The sequence below is a fragment of the Odontomachus brunneus genome, unplaced genomic scaffold (assembly GCF_010583005.1).
Source record: "Odontomachus brunneus isolate Ranch 3 - 2012 unplaced genomic scaffold, Obru_v1 Obru_scaffold_056, whole genome shotgun sequence".
Classification (NCBI taxonomy): Eukaryota; Metazoa; Arthropoda; class Insecta; order Hymenoptera; family Formicidae; genus Odontomachus; species Odontomachus brunneus.
This window is the reverse complement of record NW_022639506.1, coordinates 1863475-1887292: the sequence shown is the minus strand read 5'-3', so window position 1 is coordinate 1887292 and position 23818 is coordinate 1863475. Positions and strand designations below refer to the sequence as shown.

Here is a 23818-nt window from a genome sequence, read left to right as displayed (position 1 = left end):
GACCCTGAAGATGATAGGAAAAGCATATCTCTGTCCTTTGATTTCGTCATCAGCCATGTTATAAGAGTGCGCAGTTTATTCTATAAATCTATTAATAAAAAATATACAGTCTCTTTCTCTCTCCCCCTCCCTCCCTCTCTCTCTTTCTCGCGTGTATTCTTGGGCTTGAATCGTCACGGTATGGTCAACCATTGGCTGTATCCGTCGATAGGATGCATTAAGCTATTCAGCACTCTATCGCGCTCCACACTACGCGCCGGCTCGGTCTGTAATCTACGATGCAGTTTCGTCTTCATTTGCCAAATGGTCGGTAAATCCAGCCGACGCGACGTCGTCACTGACTGCAGGAAAGGCGACGGTTTAGCATCACGGCATCTAACCGTCGTGAGGGCGTTACGACGAAACTTAACTGCGATGTAAACCCACTTTGGCTTCGCTGGATGCTGCTAGATGAACGTCGTTTCTCACTAACACGAAGTCGCACGAACCATTTAACGATTCCCGGAGTGAGATTACGCGACGCGCAATCGCCGACCCTGATCTGTTTTTGGAGGCTCGCGAATGCGGCCAAATTGTCGCGAGGCATCGCATAACGCTGCGATACGTCAATTACGATCGCTCCCACACATACGTGCGCACAAAACACACACACACACACACACACATATACACAGCATAGATGCCTATATGAGAATAGCAATTATCGGGGAAATTGAGAAATCGCTTCCTCTCTCTCCTTCTCTCTCTTTTCTATTATACGGAATATAGGTGAAGGAATATTTTCCATCGCATTTATTTTACAACTGACTGATTTGTGCGAGTAAAAAAGCCGAAACGGGTCAACTTTCGAGGGAGATTGTTTATGACCATTTACGGCTGTGATCAATTCAGCCGTACCTTCGTCCAAATGTTTCGGCATTTTTCGCACAAATCAGCCAATTACAAAGTAAACGGGACGAAAAGTTTTCCTTGACCGTTCACATTTGCGCGCGCGCACTCGTTGAATATGTGATATTCAGAATCATAAAGGTGAATTGAGGGACTGTCGTTTTTCTAAAAATTTGTTCTCTTTACCGCGATTTTTTATGCAATTCGCGAAATAGACGCGAAAGGCGAAATGCTTTACTTAATCAAAGCGCTATTAAATCGGACGCGGCTGAAATAAACGTCCGAGCGTAAATGAGGACGACCTAGTGAGTCGAGTACTTTCGGTCTCGCGAGAAATAATTAATTTTTGCAATAATTGCAACATAATAAAATAAACGAAAATACGGCAGTGGTTTCGTCGCGGAGCTTTATGTATTCGTAATCGCGTTTTATAAATGAAGATAAATAATTTACACGCATGTGTTTGAACGTAATTGAGTCGACGTCGAGCAGCCAAAAATATTCGTTTAACACTTGACTTTTTTTTTAATATAAAAGAGTCCAGAGAGCGAATTCCATGAAGGGAGAGAAAAGAGTCTTCTTCGCTATATCGCCGAAGAAAGCGCGGGATTCCTCAGACTTTCAGACTGTCACTTTCCCGACCTGTAGAAAACAACATTCTTGAAACGAAAGACTGGTCGTGGAAATTGGATTGTCCTTCGAAAGCCCCTGGGGTGTCATGCGTAGAAACGCGGGATGATTCATTCAACACTACATCCACGGAATGCTTCGGAGTCGTTCTACGACTCCGTATGAAAAGGAAAAAAAAATCAGCAATAAATAGAAGTGGAATTTTGCGGAATTTAGATATTCAGCGAGGAGACTTCGCGACAGCTTAATGCACTTTTGTCGTCTGAAACATTTATTGCTACCTGCGATATTCATATTGAAACCGCGCGCGTCTCATACAATTACCGCGATAATGAGATTTAGATAATAATCGTTAAATTAACTTATCCTCCGTTGCTTATTATTACATTAGACTGGCCAGTGATCGAATACAGAAAGAGCGGAAATAGCAAATTATATTTGGACAATTCAGGACATTCGGAAACATTCATAAAGGGCCTCCCGAACGCCTGTTTCAACTGGAAATTATGTTATATTAAGCGAAATGACGCGCATGCACGTGAAATAATAATGTCTGCGCGAGAGGAGAAACGTGTCGAGAAACGTATAGGGTGGAAGCTGACAAGCGCATAAGTGTGCGATAATTCGCGCGCGAGTAGTATCGTAGGCGTTTTACGTGCAGTTTCCGTTGTAAAGTAGGGAGATTCCGGGAGTATTCCCAATTACAAAATGCCCGGGCCACTCGAATTTAAAGGTGCAAAAAACGTGGGAAGTGAACGGAAGTTGGTGTTTGATGGATTCGTTTGTTTATATGAACTTTTCTCATTATTTTGTTTAGTAGAACACGCCGGAGAGAAGTTAAACATGTTAGAAGCGCTCGGTGCAGGACTGATCATGGGTACACACACTCTCAACACGTGCACTCGTGTAATTCGCGTAATTGCAGCAACACGGAAGGTCGGTCCGGTCGCAATAGCCGCTATAAGATACAAGTGCCTACGTGATACAATTGTCACACGGAGAATTTGTGTCTTCGTCGTTCCTCCGTCGCGAGAAAATGCTGCCGTCGCGTGCACCTTTTCGCGACTTTGAAGTCGCTCTTAATTCCGCCACTCCGACGACGAAAAAAATTCTACAGTTTTCCGCGCTTCCCTCATTCCCGACATTATAGCGTTCGTTCTGGCGCTCTCTTACGACAAGAAACAGAGAAAAAAAAAAAAGGAAAACAAAAAGAAAGGACACGGAAACAAGAAAAAACGCAGACGTCGCGCGACGTCGAGATGAATTCGCGGCGTAGCGCAAATGTAAAATGGCAGGAACATTAAATAAAGCCCGGAATAGCGACAACGTTCTGTGCGTCCTGCAAAGCCTCTTAGATAGAAGTAAATTGTAAGTCTCTTACCCGACTGGTCAACGCCGTAAGCACTTCCGTTTGGTCGGCAAAAACAGCTTGGAGTATAAGGAGATTAGAGTCGTTATAGCGTCGGCCGAGGACAAAAGTGGAGGAAGTTTCATGCGAAAGTCGCGACCCTAGTCTAACGTTTCGCCATCTCTCGCGCGACGCAAACCGTGCAAAGTGACGGAAAGCCGGCTACCGCTACAAAAGAATCACAGTCGGGATATACTAAAGTACAAGTTGCGTAACGGTGCAGACGACGTTGAGCTGCCGCGAGAAAGGAATAATTCACGCGACAAAAATGCGAAGGAAGTCTCGCAGTCGTGTCGGTGTTAAAGCAAAGGAATATTCCCCCTCTCTCTCTCTCTCTATCCTTTCTCTTTCTCTCCCTCTCTCTCTCTCTCTTTCTTATCCTCTCTCTCCCGCTCTCTCTCCCACTTTCTAACTCTCTCTTTCCTTTTTACCATCCCTGTCTCCCTCGTTCTACCTCTCCATCTCTCACTCCTTCCCTCTCCCTCCCCTATTTCTTCCTATAACTCCCCTCTCTCCGCTCTTCTCTCTCCTCTTCCCTCCCTCTTTCTCTGCCTCCCCTTACTCTCCCTTCCCATTTCTCCCTCTCATTCACTCCCTCACTCTGTCTCTCTCTGTCCCTTTTTCTATCTCTCTCTATCTCTCCTTCTTTCTCTGTTTCCTTTTCCTTCTCTCTGTCCCTCTCTCTTTTTCTTTTTGTGGGAAACGAGAAGTTCGGTTTGGATTTTTTCCAAATGCAAAAATTCTTTGCCAAATGTAACCATAATGCAATACCCGGTACATAAAATTAATCAGAATAATATTGTTACTTTTCAGCGAATTTCCTGATCAAAAGTGTGTCTAATTCTTCACATTGTAAATACACGTTGTAAATAAACGAATGCAGAACGTATACTGAGAAAGAAGTGTTTGGCATATTTGTGACTATAATTATACATTGTGTAAGAATTACACGATGCAAGACTAACACTGCACAATAATTCTTAATTTTTTGTTTGCGCTGAGTAGTTAAAACCGCGCTAATAGAACATTTTGCTTACTATATTTGAATTCAGCAGATCAAAATTAGTAAAAATTGACAACTTTTATCTGTGGTGTAAAATAGCTATTGAGCTGTGTAATTAGAAAAGCTATTTTTATAACAAGTGTTCCTTATAATAATAACTTTGCATATATACTGCGGTTACATCTTTTTATTAAAACAACGAAAAGATACTCAAATGGGCTTTCATGATTATCACAATAAGAAACAATTAATGATAGAAATTTATTTTATACACGCGTATAATTATTAAAATACATTTTATAATTATTTTAATTACATTTATGTGCCAAATATATTATATTGATCTAATTATTATTTTGCATCATAGCATAATATAAGTTTTTTGTTATTTTGATATAACTACAAATTTATTAAATATTTAGGTTTCATACTACATTTAGCATAACATATTGTTTCGAACAGATTTTAATAATTATTTTCGTATTTTTTTCGCTATTCTATTTCATTTTATGCGATAAACATAAATTACATATAAACCATGTATAAGGATTGGGACCTTTATAAATGCACTAATAAAATTTACATACATCTGTCTATCTGGGATAAACTTTCATAAAAGTAATTTCACATATGACAATTGATGATTATAACTTTACAATTGTTTTAACTACATTTATGAAGCATATATAGTATTGAGTTAATCATTAAATTTACATCAAACGATAATATTAGTTTTTTGTTCTATATTGAGGTAGCAATAAAAATCTATTAAAAGTCACATCGAGGTTTTCATATTACATTTTATATAACATGTGGTTTTTAGTAAATTTTGATCGTTCTTTTCGTGTATCTTTCTACTTCGTCATTTTATATGATAAATATATGAGTGCAATGTGTAAATCACATATAAGAGCTGTAAACTTTACAAATCGATTGGTAAAGTTGTTGTCAAATTTACGTACATCTGCTTATCTAAACATCGAAAATAACTACAGTTTTTAGTGAAACTAATTATTTTGTGTCAACATAAGTCGTTGATTGTATCGTACTTACATTGATGCGTCAGACTGGTGGTTAGAACCTGCTTACTGGTGTCTGCGTATTCGGCAGAGCTGCAAGCAAGAAATAACATAGTTTCATATACTATCAGCTATATAGTATCTAGTTGATAGCGTTATCAGTTCACGCAGAAATAACATACGTCATATTACCGATCGAAACGAGCTACGGTCGTTTCTATTCCGAGCGACTTCTACTATTCTCACGTATCAAGTTATATACTCGATAACGAGGGTTTACCGTTTCAAGAACCTTCGATACAAATAAATCTCGATTTATTCTGTGCTCAAAGAGTAATGTGTCTGATTTTCAGAAAGCATCGCGAGAGTACGTTTGACTAGATACATATGCTAAACGGCTCGCGTTTCATTATAAATAACTCTGTCGCCTTTCTGCACGCTATACATTCTAATCTACATAAAGATAATTGTAATACATAAAACTTTTTGCGACACACATAATTCTAAAAGATTAAAATACAAAGTGAAAGAGAAACACACGCGCATAAATGTTTTTACGAAAATACGCGTGCTAAACTGTACATTCTATTAAAAATAACGCATGACCAACCAATGGATGATTATCATCAAAGTGATTGCAGCAAACTATTCTCGATGCAGAAATTCGAATCGAATTTTTTCTCCCACTTTATATCTCGATTTACAATGTTTGATATGTAACGCCTGCGTTGATATTTTTATTTAAAAAACGGACCTTTTTTAATATTGTTTAAAGGGGGGAGATGCCATATTTGAAAGCTTTATCGACAAAATAATACTTTTTTTCTATAAAGTTTACCTCATATGGGTTGCACAGAATTACAAATGCTTTTACACAATGAAAATACGTGCAAAAGTGAATTGATGTATTGCGCGATATGTAACGAAAAAAAGTTAATTGATATTTTGAATTGTCAATATATTTAGCGTATATTTTCCTAATATAAAAATTCTGCAGCTTGTATCTACCGAATATGTTTACTACACTCATAAAATTTGCAGAGAACATTCCTGTAACTTCACAATTAAATTTAGAAATAGACGGAAAGTTTGAAGAAAAAGATTTGTACGTATATACGATTAAGTTTTTGTCGTGTTAATTATGAAAGTCTACCTGGATAGGTTAACCTTATAAGCGTACGTATTGACAATTTATTGTGATTCTCTCTAGCCGAAAAATATGATATTATAAATAACCGGTGAAAGAAAGAAGGCAGCCAAAGTTCTTCGGCATGGCGCATAGTCGGGCAACCCCCGTGAACCGGACAAATATCTCGGGTAACTCGTTTGTGCCGGCGGTGCATGTTTCATGCCGGAAGTGGCCCGAGTCCCAGGCCCCGCCACGTTCATCTCGCAGCGGTTTCCGCAAGCTCCGTAGGGTCATTAGCCAACCATTCATTATGCAACTGCGAGGCAGTATTGCGTCAATATGGGGGCGGCAGATTGTTGGCCCAATCGATAACAATGTGCCGTGTTTACCGGGCGGATAATCAACAGACGCTGCTTCTGCTGTCTCGCCTGCGAAGACCAAGCAAGTGGGGAATTACGGTCCGTCTCGCTCCGAATGATATTGCGTTCCGGAAGTGTTACCTTTCCTCGTACCTCTCCGCCTGACTATCCGGCGACGTCAATTCCCGTCACTTCCCTTTCGTCTCTCTCTTTTTCCCTGTCTATCTCTGGCTCTCTCTCTCTCTCTCTCTCTCTCTCTCTCTCTCTCTCTCGCTCTCTCCTTCTAACTCACAAGTGTCTCTATTCAGATATTCTGGCACTATCGCGAGCCTATCCGCGTTAAATGACACACGTTATCGAAAAGCTGTTCGGATTTGTAGCCTAATCGCGCACGTATCGATCACTGCGCTTGAATTATTCCGATATGATTTTCCACTCTACGTTTCGTAGTCGGATCATTCAAACGTCATGTGTGTGTGTGCGTCGCTTTTGTGGGCACGCCACGCGCACACATGGGACAGAATATGACGATTTCGCCAAGGGTTGACGTTAGATTATAAATCGCTGGTATCGTTTATAAAAATGGAAACGCCGCGGCGGCAGAGGTCGTACGATTTATGAGTCGACATATAAGTACCAAACGTCAAATTGACGGAACGGCTGAAATCGTGATTGCGCGGTTGCGTTAACTCGCGCTCACGATATCTCCACGCACGACGAACTATGCATTTCGATGCGTTCGTTACGCGCGCATCCACTTCGATCGCGATTGCGGTACGGTCGAGTGCGCTTGATCGCCAAACGAGCCGAGCGATACACACACGTACACACACACACACACACACACACACACACACACACACACACACACACACACACACACACACACACACACACACACACACACACACACACACACACACACACACACACACGCACACGCGCGCACACACTCGGCCGTTTGTGAAACGGTCAGGTGGGCGGAGGAAAAGAGGCGCCGGAAGTACGGACGTCGTGAGATGAAACGTTACGGGCGCGATATCCTGGCGCGCGCACGGAAGGACGCCGCTTCCCTTTGATCTAAGTTGCCGGGAATGCAGGGCGAAGGGACAGCGTGCGTAGCTGTTGCCCAGGAAGTTGGGAGTAATTTGCTTAGTTGGATTAGATTGTGAATTTTGCGCCACGATGTTTGAACCGTTCATCTCGTCGCCGTCCCCCTCCGCTCCGTCGTCCCTCTTTCACCCTCACCTCATGCACCAACGAGTCAGCCCCCGTCTTTCTATCCGCTCCCCGCCGCCGCCGCCGACCTCATAATTACCGTAACGTCTTCAGAGATGACGAGCCCGCCGATTCGTTACAGCGCGACAGAACTACGCACTTTGATCCGGCAAGAAGCGGGTATTAACCGGCAGGATAGGCCATCGAAATCCGCGACGGTGCGCAACGTTAAGCGCCATCGCTCCGCATAATGCAGACGCTCCCTGATCTCGCGTGCTTTGATCTGCCGGGTTGAGGCGAGTAGAGTGGCTGCGAAGTCATGCGGACGTGAATATTATTAATCTGTCGCTGAACGGATATGAACGACTCGTGCGAGTTGCACGTGACGGCTCATGAGACATACGGGCGTTGTCATGCCGCTGGGTGGAGGAAAATTCAGCCGTTTCATCGGCGCAACGTTAACGCGCAAAAAATTTTGGCCCCTTCGCGACTAATAATAAATCGCATACTGGTCGATAGAGCCATGATGAACTGTTGGAAATCTGATATCCGTTGCTGAAATAGCCACCAGTTGGTGTAATAAAGTAGTTGTATTGTAAAGTAGTTTATGTCATCAAACGTGACTTTGGACGCTGAGGAATCGAATAAAAGATTCCATTTAATACATTTTCCTAATGTTTCAAAGGGCGTATCTCTGGACAGCGTAGACTTAGAAGATTGTGTTTATGGGACATTTTGATTTCCTGACAATAGGGAAGATATTCACTGACAAACTTTTCAAAATCTTGGTAGTTAACCACTTCGCTGGCATTGACGCACTTTTGCGTCAAGTAAAGGATGTACCAAAAATGATATTGACGCACTAACGTGCATTATTTTATTTTTTTCCCGTTAGCAAGATTTTCATGAAACTCAGTACTCAGGGATTTTTGGAGTCGCTGATTTCGAATCTGAGATTAGTTTTGTCAAATTCAAGATGACGGATCCAATATGGTGGGCCAAATGGAAAAATGGAAAACTTGATTTGGATGAAACTCGGTACACGGAGGTTTTTAGGGTCACTGATTTCGAATTTTAGCTTAAAATTTCGAAATTCAAGATGGCGGATTCAATATAGCGGGCCAAAATGCGAAAACTTGATTTGAACGAAACTCGATATTTGGAGGTTTTTAGGGTCGCTGCTTTCGAATCTGAGATTAGTTTTGTCAAATTCAAGATGGCGGATCCAATATGGTGGGCCAAATGGAAAAATGACTTGATTTGGATGAAATTCGATACACGGAGGTTTTTAGGGTCACTGATTTCGAATTTTAGCTTAAAATTTCGAAATTTAAGATGGCGGATTCAATATAGCGGACTAAAATGCGAAAAGTAACTTGATTTGAACGAAACTCGATATTTGAAGGTTTTTAGAGTCGCTGCTTTCGAATCTGACATTAATTTGAACTTTCAAATTTTAATCTCAAATTCGTATTCGACTTGAAAAGTACTTTAGTACTGACTTTTATAAAAATCAAACTGCATTTAGATCTTGCCATTTTTGGGTCGGTTGATGCTGATTTTCTCTGCCAGCGAAGTAGTTAAGACTCCTGATCAATTAGCTGAGAACTTCGCATTGATGGCATGATTGTGCTGAGTGTAAACGACAAAATAATGAACTATTAGGCGAGAAAATAGGTCTGTTCGTTTCCGAAGAATTTCTGCATTAGTACAAACTATTGCAATAAGAGTTAGAGTGAAAGAAAGTATATTTGTTTCTAACTTATTGCACTAGCAGTTTATCAAAAACGAACAGACCTAATGATATAAACAGACGAACCATTTTTTCTGTATAGCGTTATTACTGAGTATAGTGCGTGTATATCACACGTGATACAATTGTGGAAGTGTAAAAATGCTTCTAATATTGTGCTTATTGTGATATTTAATGTATATAAGTAGTTATTTAGTCATATTTTCGATACCGAGTCACACAGTCTGTAATTCTGTCAAAACGAGGCGATTTGTCACATTTATTTTACAGTTATGTAATAGTTACTTCGGCAAAAAGGGAGTATCCAGAGCATTTTACAAGTGTGTAGAATAAATTGCAGGTGTTATTTTAATTTTTACATCTTTTTATTTAGCGTGGTTCGCAGGAATTTTGGACATGGTTTTCTCGCTTCTGACGTCATCAATTCAATATGGCCGCGATAATTATAGTACGGCACACATTACACTCAGTTTCAAAAAGAAACTTTTAGTAAATAATAAAAAAATATAAAATAAAAATCTTTTAAAATTTAATCGTATCTAAAATCCACTAAAACTCTAAGAAGTATGAAATAATTTTGAATAAATATTCCTATGCACCTAGAATCCTATCCTAATTTTAACGATATTAGAAATTGGCGCAAAAAGAGATAGGAGATAGATATTAAAAGAAAATAGTAATTATTTAGTTTAGCGGTCCTACTCCCAATGATTTTGACTTTGATATAATAGAGGTCACTCCCTTGAGTGACCTTTTGAAGGTTTTAGCCGGCAGTTTTTGTTCATTAAAAAGTTATTAACAAAAGAAGTTCTTTTATCTACATTAATGTAATATGTGGTTCTTTACGGTTAGAGTATCGATCTGACATTTTTGATATGGTGCTAAACTACATCACATCTGCCATAACGAGTTGATTGCGTGATCTCATGTAGTATTTCGCACTAATGTAACTTCATTTGCGGACGTACCTATTTTTTTCAATTTCATTTTATGAATGAAAATCATTTTTATTGTACAAAATAATGCGCCACATGGCTGCAGAAAAGTTCATTTTAACTAATAACATGTCACTTAAGTTTATTCATTCACGATGGACAATGTTAACATAAAATTTCGAGACGCTCTAAAATTTATACTACTCCCAAATTAGATTTCTCTCTTTTTTTTTTTACTGCAATTTTTCCAATTTTTATTCAACTTTCAGAGGGAGATGCCTACGTTCTAAAAGAAACATTTTGCTATTCCGTATCCACCGTCCCTCTCACGATAAATAGATAAATAAAGTGTTTTGCGAACCTACTCTTATTGCGAACGTGCTCCATAATGTTTCATTTTAGCTAAGACGCGATATCAACCACAAGGAGTCCGAAACCCATAAAAATAGACAAAATTCTTTCCACCAACGTGTCGTACAATTCGTTAAGCCCGAGTTCCAACTCGGCAACTCCGCAACTAAGTGTGTTATTCTCGAGGCGTTTACCTCGCCTCGAGGCGGCAACGGCAGCACTAAATCGCAGCGTTTAAAATCATTTCGCGTGTATCGCGCATATGTTACGAAAATCACGATGACCAGGAAAAGCTTGGTCTTATCCTGAGTTCCACAAGCGCCTTTTTTTTTTAAATAATCACGCGGGTCTCGCCACGCGATCGGACTCGCGGGTGCGCGCACGCGCGGCCCGACCCAAATACCATTAACGTCGAATTATGCGCGAGGCTTTCGTGATTCGCGTGTTGATCGCGATACCGGCAGACGCGTACGTGTACACCCGATGGGCGCAACGGGTGCACGCACCTGCGGAGAGAGTCGGATATAATCCCATCGAAACGGTGGTGTTCCGTATGCACGCGCGCTCGTTGTATCTGTGGAACGGCACGGCTCGGCGCGGCTCGGCGCGACGCGACGTGGCGGGGAAACGCCTAACGGCATTGCGAATCCTATACAAGAGACTTCAGGCACGAATGGCGGATCAATGTTTTATCGATATTGTAGCAGACGCGGCACTGATGTACGTCTCGAGTCGGCGATACGTATATCGCGCGTGCTTTCTGCCGTTTGCAAGAGGATTTATGGATTAGCGTTTGTTTATCGTCGCCCTTGCTACCATTTTCCCCATCGGCGACTCGCGATTTTTCTACGCGGACGATCCGTAGACGCGAAGGAGGGCATTAAAATCGGGAGATCCGAAAACAAAAAGGAGGAAACAAGCAAGAGAGAAAAAAGAGGGAGGGAAAGGGGAGGACGAAAAGGCTAGCGACTACATAGCTCCAGGTGTACGTTGCATCACGATTCTTCTTCGTGTCTTCTATCTTTTGTTTATTCTTTAACACTTTCGGACGGGGGGTTGCTCGGGGAGATAATTATAAGGAAGTACGTATTCTATGGGTTTTTGGGATCGTTGAATCCGAATCTGAACTTAGATTTTTAAAATTCTGTGATCCAAGTTGGCGAACTCAATATGGCGGAAAAAATGATAAATAATATGAATATCACTTAATATCCGTGAAATTTGAACTATAAAACTTTTTAAAGATACTTTTTTGAGAACTGAAATCGAATATTTGAAATTCAAAATGCCGATCAAGGAAAAAAATTTTTAGATCTGGCCAGACCTGATCACATCTGTTTATTTGTGCTCACCCTTGCGAAAATGGTTCGTATATCGAAATCAGTCAAGATTTTCACTAATTCAAATTTAGGGAGTATAAAGTTCCACGGAATTTGAGTAATATTTATATAATTCCGCATCTTTAAAATCGCAATATTGGACCCGTCATTTTGAATTTTTAACTTTTGAAGTCAGATTCAAATTCAAAGATCCTAAAAACCTCTAAAAACCATAAGAAATCCAAAAGTTTTGATTTTTTATTTCTGTTAGAAAGCTACGCTTCGGAAAAGCCAATTTTGTCCGCCATATTGGATCAACCACTTTGAATATCAAATTTGTGAGGTTATATTCGAATTCAGCGACCCCAAAAACTCCATTATAGCAAATTCTATGAGAATCGAAAGAATAGTTTCCAATATAAAAGCAAAGAACAATTATGGCATAAAAAGTGACCACCTGTCCTGAAAGGGTTAATCGAACGCGCAAATTACGAAACTCTCGGTGCTCCGTGCTATGGGATTATGATTTATGTTAGTAGTCGTTACTTGAAACTTATTTCAAAGGAAATCTTTAGATTCGAATTTAGAGTTAGATGAGTTTTTTAGTTGAATCGCGATTATAGATATAAATGTCACATGTATCACAATTTAATTGACCTTATTTATGACTCAATTTAATAACCTTACAGAACCATTTCTAAATAAAAATCTGAATATCTCATGTGAATAAAGTTTCAGGTAACAATTATTAATGCGAACCTAAGTCGCCTTGAGTACTATAAAATAAATATACAGGGAAAAGTCAATTTTTAATAACAAGGAAGTGGTCATAAGAAAGTTGTTTTATCAAAATGTACAATCAAAATGTGTTTATGTATATTATGATAAGTAAAATTATAATTCTCTAATTAAATATGGAATAAATTATATAAAATGAATTGAAAAAGATCTATATATAGTGTATGATTTGGTAAGTTATATTTAATCGTGTCAATTTAGTATTGTGTAGTGTTTTACCCCTTTATCCAATAATTTATTCCTATCCAATAAGAATGAGAGAGAGAGAGGGGGAGAGAGAGAGAGAGAGAGAGAGAGAGAGAGAGGGAGAGGGAGTATGAATTCCGTGTTTCCGTAGAATTAAAACTAGAAACATTTTCTAATGGATAGAGGAGACACAAACGAAACACGCGTTAGTAGACAAAGAAGCGCCGCGCCTAGCTCATGGTCGGGTCATGCATGAACGCGCGCCTAGAATCCGCGATGTCGACAGTGGAGAGAAGGTGGAAGCGAAGAAGCAGAACAGCGAGGGAAGGCCGTGCCAGAGAGGTTACCACCGTCAGGAAACTTTTGTTTAAAATTGGAATTCCTTTGCGGCTCGTTGGGACTAGGAATGCAGATGGGGGCGGAGGCGACGAAAATCGTGAGTGGGCGAGACGAGGTCGCTGGTGGAACGGAAGAAATGCGGCTGGCTGAAAAAGGCAACGTACGATATTGTTTCATCATAAAGGAAAGCTTCTTGCGCGCGAGAGAAAGCTTTTAAGGAGCGACGTCGTCGGACTTGAGCGCATGTTGACGTTACTCCGGATACGTAAACATTTTTATATACGCCGCGGATTTCTCGATTTTTGCGTATCTGCCCACTTTAATAGTCCATGATTAGTCGACAATGAGTGTTTTCATGCTATCCAAAAGACAATTAGTGTGTTGTTCACAGATGCTCATAACTGGTGGTTCAGTTATGAATACAGTAGTTAGGAGAATCTTGCTGAATAGATTAATTAATAGTAGCGACTATTGCTATTATTGATACAGTTTACAAACGCAAACAGTGTCATCGCACACCTAGAAAAATATATAATTTTATGCTTAGCAAATATCTACTTTATATATAGTCTTCAGAAGATTCTTTTAAAACATCTCCCTATTTTTTTATCTTATCTTCCTCTAAAACATCTTCCTAAAAAAGAAATATTTTCTAAAAAAGAAGATTTAAATGTCGAAAAAAAAGAAGTTGCAAGATACTATTATCTGTAATAGAAATTATCCCAATTTGCTCTAAACAATATGTCATGTAGAATGCAGCGTAAGAATTTACATTTTAAAATTGCATTCTAATAAATCTGTTGCTGTATCAATATAGAAAAATAATTATATTATTGTATGATATGAATTCGAGATAATGATTGACTCAATATAATATGATGATAAATATTTTATATTTATCTTTTTCATAAATTTAATGAATAAAATCCTAAAGTTTCGTTGATTATCTCACGCTATGAATTATTAAAGTCTGTTTGGGTAAAAGCCAATCGCGACATTCGATAACTATTATTTGTGTCGCCAGAATAAGCCGACGAAATTCGTTAGACACATACATGCGTCCATAGTCCATGCGGATTATGTGTGTCGACCACATGTATGCCTCACAGTATTCAAAAAGTTTATAGATTATTCAGATATATTTTTTAAGCATATGATATACTCCCCCAACTGACGCCTTTTTCTGAGATACACTCGCGTGTGTGAATACGACTATTTTGCAATTTCAATGAGAGTACAAATAAATACATCCGTGACATTGGTTCGCGCGAAATTTATATATCCGTAATAAGCACGTAATAATTGAACGACCGTGTATCATTTGGCCGAGTGCGGCAATTGTTTAATTAATTTGCAGGTATCTCACGTACGTCTGGAATCATGTTCCTGCTACGTGCGCTACGTGGCTAAACGCATTAACCCATAATTATCGAAATTACAGACCCGAGCGGCAGCCAACCGAGGAGTCTCCGCCACTGCCGCCGCCGTGGCCGCTGCCGCCGTCTCTCAAGATTCCCTCGCCCGCTATGTGGCCTACTGCGGATACTTAGGTAAGTATCTCATCTCGCTAATTATTCGAACGTAGCCGCAGCTCCCACGCGGCCGTATCCCTTTCACGCGCTGGCTTTACCGGCTTAAGAAAGCGGATTACGGACGATTCGATCGTTTTGAGAAATTCGCTAGCGAGGATCTTCTTCGCGAACATATCAATCCGCGCGTTTCACCGTTAATTATAAGTCCGAGTCGCACCGTTCGCTCATGCAGTCGAAATTTTGAGTCCACTTTTAGTGAAAATATTCCATTTAACGCCTGTTTTATAATAACTCTGAAATTTACAAACATTCTCCTTTGATTCTATTTAATCTACTAACTTTACCGGAGAGGTCCTTTTTAGAACTTATAGAGTGTAGACATTTTGTGCGTTTTCTGTTATTTAGAGGCGTTGAGTAGGATTTTAGTTTCAGTTATTAAATATGTACTGGTCCTTCAGAATGTATAGATTAGAATGGATAGATTTACGAGGGTGGTCTGAAAAGTTTCCGACCTCAACGTGAAGATAGCAGCACTTGTAAATAAAAGCTAGTGAATTTTGTTGTTCATCTGTTGACAGTTACTCACCGAAGTTTCAGCCATTTTGGACTCGCAGTTGTTATGTAACAGTCGTTTGAGTAAGTTGATGTGAGTGTTTTTGTGAAAATGGACAAAATCGAGTATCGAGCTGTCATTAAATATTTGTTTTTGAAAGGCAATACGCCTACGCAAATCAAAGATGAGTTGGATTCTGTGTATGGGGACTCTGCACCATCATTTACGACAGTGAAATTTTGGGCCGCTGAATTTAAACGTGGCCGTAAGAGCTTGGGAGACGATGAACGTTCAGGACGTCCAAAAACTGCAAACGCTCAGATCGAAAGTAGCGCTAAAATTTCGCCTCGCATCGTCTCAGAAACATCGACGACACTTAACCCTTGAAGTACATTTTATTTTTCGGTAAAGTTTCTTAAAATTTGGTATATGGGAGATCTCGGGGTAGCTATGATTACAAATTTGAAGTCAAAATTCGAAATGGCGGGTCCAACATAACGATAAGTTCTTAAAATTAGGAGTCTTGCTTTTAGCGGGATTATGCGGGATATCCTTTCCGAGATATGGAAAAGAAATATTTGCATTTTTTACAAAAACTTGCAGTAAACATATTTCAACGATTTATTGTAAAAAATAAAGTTTACAGACTTTTTGAAACAAATGTGTAAAGTACTGTTAATTGTTTTTAATAAACTATTAACGTTCTGATGTTTCGATTTCTAATAGTTAGTCTTTTTGTTTAAAAAAGTGCCTTTTCTTGCTTTTTTATTTGCTTGTATTAATTTTACAATTTAGCATTCAAATTATTTTTTATTAATTTTTAGTTCTTATATGTTTGTGACAGTGTAATATTACAATCGATGTTTGCCGATAAATTAGCCGTGGTAGTCATTAAAAATGAAGGAAAGATAGGCGGAACGCTAATGTTCTACTCTGGCTCAAAGGATTGAACGCGAGACGGCTCGCAAATATTTCGCGCGTGAAGCGCGCGTTCGACGAAAAGAACGCCTTTAGTTTGTAGCTGAAACGACGTCGCAGAAGGAGACTGAGAGGGGTGAAAGGAGCGGCGAGAGCGAAGGGCGACATCGTTGGAATTTCGCATCGGAATCGATCGCCCGGAACTATGAAATATCGCCATCGACGATGACGTATTTCATTTCGTCCGTCAGTTTTTTTTAAAGGCAAGCATCACAGATATCGACGACCTTTCAATGGAATAACGGATCCTCCGCAGGGAGAGAAAAAAAGATCCGCCGCGTTGCGGTTCAGGCGTAATTGCGGCTGCGATAAATACTCACCCCGGCGCGCGGCTGCGGCGGCGTTTCGGCGCGCGGGGGAGGGGGTGGGGAGGGGAAAGAGAACTATCAGAGATGCGGTATAATTAAAAAGACGTTTCGTCCCGCGTTTCATCGCATCGCGCTCTATTTATAACGTAACCGCGTAATCTGTCCCGCGCGGCTACATTGTCCCCCCGGACAACGACGACTTCTAATTCCTATCAAATTAATCTTACGGAAAGACCCACGTAAAGTACGAAAGCTCGGTCGGTCGTGGCAAAGGTTTTCTATTAGGAATTATCTTGATCCCGGAACACAGCGCTTATTTCCGTCCAGAAAGTGTTTTATTTGTTAATACTGGACCTTCTTATCATACTCTCGTTATTATTCGAGAGTCACGAGAATATTGTGTGCACACGCGATCGTTGCATTCTATAAAGTGGTCTTTCGGAACCGCGCGATCCAGCTCGAAGAATTCCTCCAGGATTCGATGTTCTTTTTCGAAACGCTTCTCTTGTCTCAAAATCCCTTGTCTGCTCGAAGAAGCGTGTCAAATTAGAAATTTTACGCGTCTGTAATATTCGAGGATCAGCTGGAATAGTTGACAAAGAAAGAGAGATGAAGAGAGAGAGAAAAAAAGATGGGTAGAGAGAGGTAAATAAATACATAGATAGAAAAAGAGAGAGAGAGAGAGAGAGAGAGAGAGAGAGAGAGAAGAGAGAGAGAGTAATTTATTAGGAAGAATTCCCCTCAAGCGCATCAACGTAAAATACAAAAGAGAAAATAAAATTAACTATTACAATATTTTAAAAGCTAAGATTGTTATAGCATATATAAAATTAAAATTAAATATTATTCCTGTGACTTTAAAATTTTTTTATTTCCTAATTACAATAAAGCTTTTCATACATCATATTGAATATTTACAGTTCATGCATACAAAAATTGTGATTTTTATGATTATATTTTGATAATCTTTTCCTTTATTAAAAATAGCAACATCATATATTTCCATACTAACACGTTTTTAAAAAACTTGCAAACAGCAAAATGATATGAAATTAGTTTTAATAACGGATTAATGATGTTTCTAATGTAATTAATATAATAACACGTATTAATACGTTATTCGACGTTGTCATGTTTGCTGAGTTTATATTTTAAGTAAAATTTTTATTCAGACTCTGAATTAGCGTAAAAATGTTTGTAACCACTTTTAAATACAATACAGGTAAATTTTTTCAAAATCTTTCCATGATTTTTTAAATACAAGTAGTACATCCTTTAATGAGTATGTTGATGTAAACCAGTGTTTCAGTAAAACACAAGAAATAATAACCAAGGTATATTGTGTAGAAGGATATCTAGCAAAACGATGTCAAGGGAAGAAGGAGATAACGAAAAAAATTGAGCGGTGCGAATAATAATTAAAAAATCGCGAAATTACACATCTCTTGTATCTGAGAGAGACTCCATGAATTTTTAATATACATCTCTTTCTCCCGGATCCGATGCGGTGAAATTATTAAATGCGATTAAGCCCGCGACGAAGAGCGAGCGGTATGCTAATGTTGGAATAGGTGAATTTCTGCCATTACTCTCAGCAGTTTCGCCCTTCCCACCTTTCCTCCCTTCTTTTGAGCTTAAGTATTTCCGTCTCCCGGACTTTTATCCCGATGAATTCTGGACGAGATGTGGCTGATTCTGTCGAGCAAATTTACTAGCGATTCTGCCGCCCAGCAATTAGAGAAAGTGGGCGCGCGAGACGTTTCTTCGTCTCGTAACGAGGGTACTTTTGTGGCCGTCTCCCTGACCCGCCAAAATGTCAAGGAAAGACACGAGAGATCTTGATTTGTTCTGTTTACGCACGTTTAAATATTGCTCGAAATATATCTCAGTAGAAATGGCAATATCCATTATCTATAGCCCACTTATAACGCGTCAATGGTTCACGACGATTGCGGGTAAGTGTTTCGCGATGCGGCAGCGTCGATGGATGCTCGTGCATCATCGACTGTGCTCTCTTCGCGTCTGCAATTGTTCGGGCAATTAAAGTGACGATCGATTGTCTGATAGCTTTACCCTATGGCCCGCACACTGAGATCTGATCCAGGATTGATGATGATAATCGTCTGAACGGATCAGCTCGTCGCGTGCCGCTTATACGGAGACGCGCATAGGTGTGCGTTTCATGCGGCGCCGCGACGAGAAACGCGAGCAACGAAGCCCAAGGGTTCCTCCTTACTACGGGTGTCACAACTCATCCTAATTACATCTACCCTCGTTTCCGGATTCTAGGGGTTTCCCGTCAGCGTGGTTCACTAACACTTAATTAGTATTGCCAACCGGACTTAACCGGCGCGGCGCATACTGCAATTGAGACATTTAACTACATACTTCCGTCCTGGGGGATGTCGCTTCGTGATTTAGAGCCTGCACGAGCATCCACGTTGACTCTTTTCTGCCGCGAATCCATGTCGTCTGTTTCAGCTCTCGGAGATGAAACGGAGAGTATTGTTTTCATGAAGAAGCATTACTGTCATGTGACATTGTTAAGAAACACATAGTTTCCTTTTTAAAGTACGATCAGTGAAATGCTTCACTGAAATGCTATACTTATGACTAGTCATTCAGTTATAAATATAGCTATAAGATGGCACCGTGCAATCAGTAAAATCTCATTGAAAAGATCAATCAATTAAGCGACTTTTTTCATTATTGATGTAGATTGCAACCACACAGACAATGTCTTTGCACACAAGACACATGCACTGAGAAAAAAATATCTAAAAATTAACAAATATTTATTAGTATCAAGAAATATTTATGATTTAATAAATATTTTTACTTAAATCAAAATTTTGTTTATTTGAACAGAGTATTGTTTACTTGATTTAAATGAAGAGAATTTTGATTTAAATAAATATGTTAATGATAGTTAATAAATATTTGTTAATTTTTAAATATTTTTTTCTTAGTATAGAAACCGTTAATTTCATCGTCATAAATATAGAAAGTTATATTTGCTACAGTACGTTGCAGTATAACGAATTTGTATATTACTACACAGAGAGAACGATTTGGTTGAATCAAATAAATGCTTCTTTTGAATAGTTCAAACGAATTTCTCGATTGATCAAACAAAATTTTCTTTGAAGCAACAAAAATATTTATTTGCGGCTTAATTCCAAAGAAATATTTTTGTTGTGTCAACCAAATAATTCGTTTGGACTATTCAAAAGAAACATTTATTTGAATCAATAAATCGTTCTCTCTGTGTATAGGTTTTGCAGTGAAATTTTATTTCTACTGCACAAAATCAGTGAAACAAAAGTTGTAGGAGTAAAATGGCAGTGTTTCCACTTCATCAGTTAATACTCATCAACGAATACTCACTGGTTATACTGGTATACAGAAAGGAATTTTTCTTTTTGTCACATGGACAAAATTATGTGTTCTATGTAGTATTTTTTATACTAAGTTAAAAATACAATACTAAATACTTGATTTTTTCTGTCACTTACGGTTTTCTAGTGATGTGATTGTTAAGTCTTAAAAAAATTAATTTTCTTTACATATACAGACATATAGTTTATCTAATTGAAAATGTAGAAGCTAATGACATTTTAACATATTTGACTATATATATCTTTTAAAAATACGAAAAAGTATCAATTTTTACCATATTTTGTGCTTAATTGGAGAAAAATTGTAAATTTTAATGAATTTTTATAGACAATTATATTTCTTAAATGAAGGAATCTTTCATGAGTGGTATTTAATATTGATAATATTTTTCGATATGAAAATTTTAGAATTAAATCTAATTCCGAATTGCATAGAATGTCCCATATATAATATACTAAATCTCAGATTACCGTCACAAAAGAACGATGAAATTCCGAATTCATATTCAGATTCTACGCAAAAGAATACGTGAGAAATACATTAGAAATTATATATAACAAATTACCTGTTGTCTGAATGAGTTGAATTACTCTTATCGTATTAATGTTATCGTTGAATTACTTTTCATATTGATTCAGTCGAAACTTTCCTACTGATTCGCTTTAAAAGAATTTATATGTCGTATTAATATGCCAGTAAAATAACGAAGTCGTTCTTAATATCATAAGGCAGAATGAATATATTTTCTCACAAGAGATTTGTTAATTGACCTGTTCCTTTCGTGCCAAGTGATATCGTTTGAGACTCGGTCTTTCTTTAAATTTAATCGTAACGAAGCCGGCGTGACTAACGAGCGAGCGATTGTCAGATTATCCGACTATATACATACACACACACACACACACACACACACACACACACACACACACACACACACACACACACACACATATATATATATATATACATATATACACACACATATATACAGTGCGTCGAGAGAAGCAGCGCTCCTCGGGTTTCGCAAATCATTTATAACCTGGCATTAAAAGATCTTAACGCTCGTATAGCGTAAAAAATGAACAGGCCGACCGAGTCGGGCCCACTAGCAATTTTGTCTCCCCAGGACATTCTTTCTAATTACCAGAGATTTATTAACGTTGTCGCTGCACAATCCACTTCTTGCATCCCGCGCCACCTCCTGCGCTTCCCTTAAGCAAGTTCACTCTGCCCTATCCTGTGACGATCATTCCTAAAGTAATTGCTCTTGCCGTGGTCTGAGCGAAAAATCAGAGACGCAAAACTTTTGTACCTCGACAATCTTAGTCGCTTTATTCTTTACTCTTGCCATTGTCCAGCGGATGAATGCGACATTTAGGAGTAATTAATTTTTAATCGTAGTGATGAAATTTTACTGATGGACGTGTGTTTACCGATACGAACAATCGATCGTTCTCTCGCTGCGTCGCTGTGCGATATTTCGTATTTACACGCAAATTTCTGTAGCCATACTGTAAGAATTGACCAATCACGTTGAGTATCGTCGAATCGTAAGGTCACCATTTTTGTGAATACTAGATTGTAAATTTTTACGGTGTATCTTACACTGTTATGTCAATTTGTATGTGAAGACATTTATCGTGACGGATTGCAGATCGATATATTTCGTATGCATTCAGTTGGTTGGCTATTGATCACAATGTTTTAAGCCTGTACTTTGAAATTTAATTACTACACCACAGCATATCGGCATAATGTGTATCGGTATAATAGCGTTTCGTATTTATTACAAGCTGCAAAAACGCATTTATACACGAGATGAAGCTCTGATATAAACTCTAATTAACTTGAGTCTATACGTGCAAATGAAATTCACTCGGTACTTTACTACATCTGGGATATATTATGCAAACAGAGATCCATAATCGTATTTAATTAATTTATTATTCCCATTTGTAACGTTAAGAGAATGCACTCGTTTATAGCAATGTGAGAATAACAGCTCGCTAGGCGGAATGAGGTGAAACGAAATAATAAAAGCATATAGCCTTGTTGGCATAAAGAGTGCGAGCAAGAAAGAACGAGACTAAGTAGAGCTAATCGAGCTAGAAAGGTATTTCGGTGTAATGGGGCGAATCCTATTTGATACTTAACAACTTCCGTGGTTCGGCTTTCCTTAATCTCCAGACTTTTCTCTTCACGTCGGCGCATAAACTGTTACTCTTAAGTATATCATCTTGTTTAAGAGGTCTTGCCATTATTTCAAAACACGCATCTCTTCTCTCTCTTTCTCTCTCTCTCTTATTCTTTCTCCCTTTCCTTTCATTAAATCATATATAAATTAATAGCAGTTTCGTTATTCATATATATTTATGTATATTTAATTCAACAGTTGCGTATATTTGATAACATGTTGAAAATTATTAAAAACACTTGACATTTATATACATATAAAACATATAAAACATTTATATACATATATGTGCACGTCGCTTGTTTCGTGATTGCGCGCGATCTATCTATGCAGATAATATACGAGTCCTGCGTTATAGCAGAAACCATACATTTTGTATAATGACATTCAGTATAACACAACGTTCGTGAACACAATACGGCTTGATGATGACATTCACGCTGCTCATCGCCTATTGAAACTAGATTCATGCATTTGTTTGACTCACGCATGCGAAATGATTCTCGAGATTGGAAATAAGTAGCTTATTATTCGGCGTCAGTTTGCAGTCACTATACAGTCAGTTTACAGTTCACGCTATAAATGAACGTCTGTCCTGAAAATAAAATACGACTTCGTGCCATTAGATCTCAGATTTTAACTCATAGTAGCCGATTGGGGTGAAGCCAGATGACGGAGAAAAATGGCTAGCTATTTTCCTTGACGATAGTCTGACGACGCGGAGTAAGAAAGTCACATTGTTAGGTATGTTCTTTAAATTAGGAATGAATCGGAATTGAAGGGTGATTGGCAAAATGAGTAGCAGTCTCGTCAAAATGGAAAACGAACGAATTTCTTTTTACAATGATATAAAGCAGTTTTCCTGCAAGTTGCGACTTTCCCGTACATAATATATGTACTTATATTTATATATGCCACGAGTAATTAATAAAAAATAATTTATTTCCGCGCGTGATGTACCCGTAAGAGAAAATTCGTGAGTCATTTGTAATTTGCGATCGCGATACGGATTCCACGTAATAAAATGTTAACCAGTCAATTTTGCAGAAGTGTAAAATATTTTCGCAGTCGCTATATATATATATACACTCGAATTATAAAAAAAATTACCTGTCAGTTTCACTCGCGCGATTCATTTTGCGCAACAACTTATTTCCCGTTCATCTTTCCCTTCCACTTTTCGTGTCCCATCGTCTCCTTACTACCCGCATTGGGGCTGACTGATTAAAGAAATCCACGTCAGATGCTCGCATCCTGGACAGAACGCCTGTCAAAAGGTTACGTTAATTGCCTCGCGCTTGATTGATTAACGCCCCGATCCTATTAACTATTGAAAAAGATTAGAGGAAGACCCTCTCGAGCGCGTGGATAGATATTTCTGACGTTATACGCGAAATCTGATTATGTTTCTCTATTGTATGAGGTGAAAAATCGTTCGTTGCTTTACAGCAACGTCGTGTTACGATATACTGAAACTGACTGATTTTAATAAAAAATTCCATCACGAATAGCAACATTA

At 38.7% G+C, this 23818-nt stretch overlaps 1 protein-coding gene across 3 annotated transcripts in view; it reads right to left on the bottom strand.

Moving 5' to 3' along the window:
- The window catches only part of LOC116845687 (abl interactor 1-like), a 556408-nt gene that overhangs the window by 106361 nt on the left and 426229 nt on the right, over positions 1-23818 (bottom strand). For all 3 annotated transcript variants that reach the window (XM_032818689.1, XM_032818691.1, XM_032818690.1), the window contains one exon: positions 4983-5041. The gene's annotated coding sequence lies outside the window, so the exon portion shown is untranslated. The remainder of the gene's footprint in view (positions 1-4982; positions 5042-23818) is intronic.